A 6,209-nucleotide genomic window follows, 5' to 3' on the forward strand; every position below is an offset into this window, starting at 1 on the left:
CCAGTTTTTTCGGTATGGTCAATATCATATATTAGGAATAAAAATTGTATTATGCGAGCCTCTGGCGAGCATAATACATTATTGTTATTCCTAATATATGATATTGACGATACCGAAATACACGAGGGTAATAATTTCTTTATTATATAAGCTCAAGCTTAATACAGCGTGTTTTTGTAAACTGTAGACGCAACTTTAATTCCATTCCGCCATTACTAGGTATTCAAATGACGTAAGAATATGAGGTGCGGTGTATTTTTGAATGGAAATGACGTCGAACTCGAATGACGTCATTGTGGATGTCCTTACATCAAAATAAAGTTATGCCTAACGTTTTTTGTTTTCTGAACGCTGGACAGCTTTCAGTGTCAAATTGCCATTGAAATGTTTTTATTTTATGATTATGAATGCATACGTCAATCATGGAGTGTCACCCAAGTATGTTTGCTTAAATGTCAATAAACCTAGTGCCGAGACCTCGACTAATTTACATCTAATTTGCAGCTATCAAATTCTTAAAGTATGTGATCTGATAAATATCACATACTTTGATTGCACTAAAAAGTAAGATATATGATAAAACACCATGAAATGGTCTATTTATTATGTACAGATTTCCTAATTTTTGACAATATCTTTCGCTTTTTGGTAATATATTTCGCTTATCCTATCGAAAACACGTAACGTCATGATATATTTCTTCCTATGGAACTTTGCCAGAATATTTACTTGACCATAGACTTTTAAAAAGAAATTTGAATAAAAAATCTCTTTATTAACATTTATTTAACAATACTGCGGTGCAAACATACCTGACAACGCGATCCTCTAAAAACACCCACAAAAACAAAACGAGTCAAACGCCGTTAAATTCTTACACTTACACTCGATGACACTACATTGTGTCATCATTATGCAGCTTCTTATTCAATTCGTTTTATATATTTTGTCGTAATTGCACTTCGTATCCCATTTTTATAGGTGCAGTTGTTAAATTACATTTTTAATTTTTTACATTCGGTCAGATGCATTGGTAATCATCAAATTTAAATACGAAGAAACGATACAAAGGGAGATAATTTAATCATGCACTTTTACATAAAAAGTAAATACGATTTCTATATTTTCACTGTAGCTAAAATACAGTGAAAATATGACTTTTCACCGGATATGACTTTTATTGTTTCCGTAGATCTATATATTTCATTGCTATGTATATAATAAATATATATATATATATAATATAAATATATATATATATATATATATATATATATATATATATATATATATTATATAGATATATATATATATATATATATATATATATATGTGTGTGTGTGTGTGTGTGTGGTATGTGTATGTGTATATGTATATATATATATATATATATATGTGTGTGTGTGTTGTGTGTATATATATATATATATATTATATATATATATATATATATATATTATATATATATAATATATATATATATATATTATACATATATATATATATACATAATATATATATATACAGTAGAATCTCATTGGCTCGAACACTGTCGGTGCATCAAAGTCTGTTCGACCCATCGGGTAGTTCGAACCATGCATTCGGCCGTTGTTGGGTGCTTCTGTAACACAACAATCAATCGGACAACCTCGCATGTTTCCGTAAAACCGGCTTGGGCGAGATGATCCGATTGACTCATGAATTGATTAGTGTTACTTGCAAGGTTCATTCATCTAACGATTACCGGATTACAATTGCACGATAATGAAGTAAAAGAATTAATTTTAAGCCTTAATGACAGCTGATTGCTAAGGGGGATAATCGATTATTTACCCCAAGACAACATGGGCGGATCCAGGAAATATTTTTAGGGGGGGACCAAAAAAGAAGGGCACATTGACTCGTCAAAAGGGCACCTTACTACAAGTTTTGATATTTACAATTAATATGAATTCCTACAGTTCTACGTCATAATATACTAGCAATAACGAAGTAAATTGGCGTCACTCGCGTTAGAACCTCAATGGGGCCCCATTGAGACTCAATAACAAAGACACATATCTGCAAGCTTGCGCATGTACACGAAAATCTTGATTTCATTTATCTACAATATAATTATTGTTTACTTAAAAAAAATAATTCTACAAACAAAAAGGGCACTTGGACATTTTGAGGGCACTTGAACCATTTTTTGGGGGGACGCGTCCCCCTGGTCCCCCCCCCCCCTTGGATCCGGTGACACCGCAAGATAACCCCAAGACACCGATTATTTACCCCAAGACACATACGATACCCCCCAAACATACACGATACCCCATATACCCCCCAGGGTTTAAAATGTATATACTTTTTTAGTTTTAAAAGAGGTACACGTTTTCTTGCTGTTGTTGGTTTATTATTAAATAACTGAACTGTTGGTAGTAGTTTTTTTTTATTTTTTTTTTTAATGTAATTTTGTTATACATGTATATATATATATATATATATATATATATATATATATATATATATATATATCCCAAAATAGTCGATTATTTCCCTTAGCAATCGGCTGTCATTAAGGCTTAAAATTAATTATTTTACGTCATTTTCCACTAAATATTTCATAAAATAGTACATTTTAATTCATTAAAAAATATATTTACGGTGTCTTGGGGTATCTCGGTGGTGTCTTGGTGGTGTTTTGGGGTATCTTGGGGTGTCTTTGGGTATTTTGGGGTGTCTTGGGGTAAATAGTCGGACCCATTCCCGTTCATGTCTTTGCGCTATCAATCTATGTTAGAAATATAGTCAGCTGAATGGCTGAAAAGGGTTGGGTGTTGTAAACTAGTATTATAGTACTTTTACCAATTTATTTTTATTTATTTTATTTTTTGGTTTGATTTGGTTTGGTTTGTTGTTTTTTGCTACATTTTCGAGAATTTTATATAAAAAATAAGAAGAAATGAATAACTTAATAAGTTTCTTCTCAATCTAATTAAAAATTAGATTGGTTTCTTCTGTGACATTGATTGGCGATATTATATTCCGTGCACGATTAACAACACCATGCAGTCTCAGGCAAAGTGAAAAATGGGGGGGGGGGGGGGTGAGGGAGGGGGAGGCCGATGACTATGTGAGATCGAAGGCACAATTCGCTCAAGCTTTCAAAGGGTTTCAGGGGGGATATCCCCCCCCCCCCCCCCCCCCGCCCGAGAAATATGGAAAACTAGATTATGCAACTTCCTGCCTTCCACAAATAAAATTCAATATTATAAATGCAACACTTTGTAAATGTATAATTTCTTTACTGGAGTCGGAACTGGCTGGAATGCCTGCCGGATATTCGGTTCCGGCGAGATAAAAATTCTGCCATACCGAATCAAAACCTGCATGATCAAACATGATCATAAAGTATAGCCGGTTTTCTTACTAAGACAATGTGTCAGAATTAGCCAAATCTTTGTAGCCAATGATTAATAAATCAATGTGCACTAGTGGTGTCATTAAACAACACAAACTTTACTTTCTATTGGATATTATGCCTCCTCCATTTCAGATATAGTGTTCGCATCGGTCACATAATGGCTACATATACATCAGTCAACACTATCAGTATACTCTGTCGGCTGACCACATTTTGGTGGAGTAATCATTTTGAACTGACGAACTATATTATTTATTCAAAATGTTATGCCTAATATACTTATCTGTGATATTAATATACACACATTTTTAATATACTTTTGACAGTAGTATACTTTGCACATACTGGCGTTGGCGTAGCCAGGAGTTTATATTGGGTGTAGGGGGAGCCAATTCATACTATGTATGTATGTTTGTATGATTTTATAAAATTTAATACAGTAAAAACAAAAAAAGAGAAGAAAAATTAAATTTGATGCCCCTCCTTCCTTCCTCGCTACGCCACTGTTTGCACAGTTCTTTACATTGTGTTTTAATTTTATATTCATGTTGGTCATCAGTTCATTCACAATCGATGTATTTTTGGACTCGAGTGTCGCTAAACATTCATCTATTCATTCCTGTGGCCTACTGTTGGATGCCAAACATAATTATCATTATTATATAACATTTAGTGAAATATCTTAAAATATCAGTGAAATAAAAGTGTTATCAGTCACTCAGTGAAGATAACACATTTTAGAGTAAACATTTCACTATTTCACTCTAAAATGTGTTATCGTCACTGTAGAAAGTGTTATGTTCACTGTAAGAAAGTCGGAACTATTTTGCTGTTGGCATTTTAAAAATAGAGGTAAATTGCAAAAGTTATATAATAAATAGAAACTTTCATGTTTTTTGTCAAATATGATTTACATCTCATCTCGTGAAGTTTGCAATCATATCACACTCGTCGCGCAAGCGCAAGCGTGACTCATGAGATATGATTGCAAACTTCACTCGATGAGATATAAATCATATTTGATAAAAAAAAAAAAAACCCATGAAATATCCTCTATTTATTATGGTCAGTGATTACCGGTATTTATTATAATCAAATTTCGTTTTGAAAACAAAACAAAACAAACTGAAAAGCAACAGAAGAGTGAAAAATCGCATCTCGTAAAAGGAAAAATAACTTATTAAGAGATTCAATGTTAGAGGGGAAATTAAGATAGGAGGAATCGTACCACCAGGGGCGGATCCAGGGTTTTGTAAAGGGCGGGGGGGGGGGGGGGGGGGAGAGAGAAAGGTATCAAAATTCTGAAAAGAGCAAGTTGCGTTTGCCGAAGGTGGTTGAGCCGAGCGCCCGAAAGGAGTAAAATATTTTGCGTTTTCGAAGCATGCTCCGCGGAAAGGTTTGAAATAAAGATCGTCAATGACGTGAGTAGTAAGGAGGCCTGTTGAGTGCCATGACCTACTTTCCGTGACCTTGACCTTGATGACGTCACGGCCGTGACCTCGTCCTACTGGCCCTGACCTACTTAGACTGACCGTGACCTACTTAGACTGGCCTACTGTGCCGTGTGCAACGTCCTACTGACCCGGCCCTGACCTACTTAGACCGGCCCCTGACCTACTTAGAACGGCCCCTGACCTACTTAGACTGGCACTAAGAGTATAAAAAGGCTAGATCCGGTTTAATTGTCATTCGCTCGCCGAAAACGACCAGATCTACGTTCAATCCAGAGATGGCCTGTTCCACAAGTGATGAAGCGAGATGTCGTCTAGAACTTGGAACTAACGTCTACGTGGTGGCCAAGTTATGGAAATCGAAAGGGGACACTGCTATTCACATAAGGAAATATGACAGTGACAAGGGGAAAACCTTCCCCACCAAGCGAGGTATTGTCCTTAGTCTTAAACAGTGGATCGAACTGTCTGGATGTAAAAGCCAAATTGACGAAACGATTTCAGCATTAAACCAGGGGAAAGACGAAACATTGTTCAGACACCTTGGTGTCAACGTCCATGTCAGCGTCGACAAGAACTTTGCTGGGGTGGACCTGCGTCAGTGGTGGTGGTGTGAAGAAACTAAATCCGTGAAACCTTCGAAGAAGGGAATATTCCTTTCTCCTACAACAATGGGAGAAAAACTGAAAGGCTGTTTCACAGTCATGTGTGACTTTGTACCAGAGCTGAACTCGATTGTGCCCTGCGCCATGCAAGACGACCATCTAAACCAGATGGGATTTCTTCAGTGTAACTTCTGCAACCCTAACGAGTGTCACCAGTGGTGAACGAGTTTTTGTTTTGGATGAACTCGAAGGTATAAAAGAATGGATTTATGGTTTACACTTCATTTGCTTTGCGACTGTGCTAGAGAACAGACGTGTTTTATGATTCTGACATTCTTGTGGCTTGTTGCACTCTATCTGGAACGAAGAAGATGGCATCGGGATATTCGAGCAGTCTTAGTAGTAGCAGCAACAGTAGCGACGAGGACGACGTCTTGGTCTGCAAATGTTCAGAAAGACATACAATCAAATGTGTGACTAGCAAACAAGATGAGAAGAAGAGTACTCATTGTGTGGATCAAGCGGATGCTACATGCAAAATTGGGGATAGAATTAAAGATGGCGAACTCGTGGATGAACCCACAGATCAGACGGATGCTGCCTGTGACACAGACGCTGCCTGGGATGAGGAAGACTGCTATTCGAGACGTTACGTGTTCTGTCATCGTCCTGAAATGAGACATTTCTATGCCCGGATGCAGACATTTGGGTGGTGGCCCATACAGTTACGCCAGAAAACCGAGGGAA

Source organism: Gigantopelta aegis, chromosome 6 (genome assembly GCF_016097555.1).
Source record: "Gigantopelta aegis isolate Gae_Host chromosome 6, Gae_host_genome, whole genome shotgun sequence".
NCBI classification, from domain to species: domain Eukaryota; kingdom Metazoa; phylum Mollusca; class Gastropoda; order Neomphalida; family Peltospiridae; genus Gigantopelta; species Gigantopelta aegis.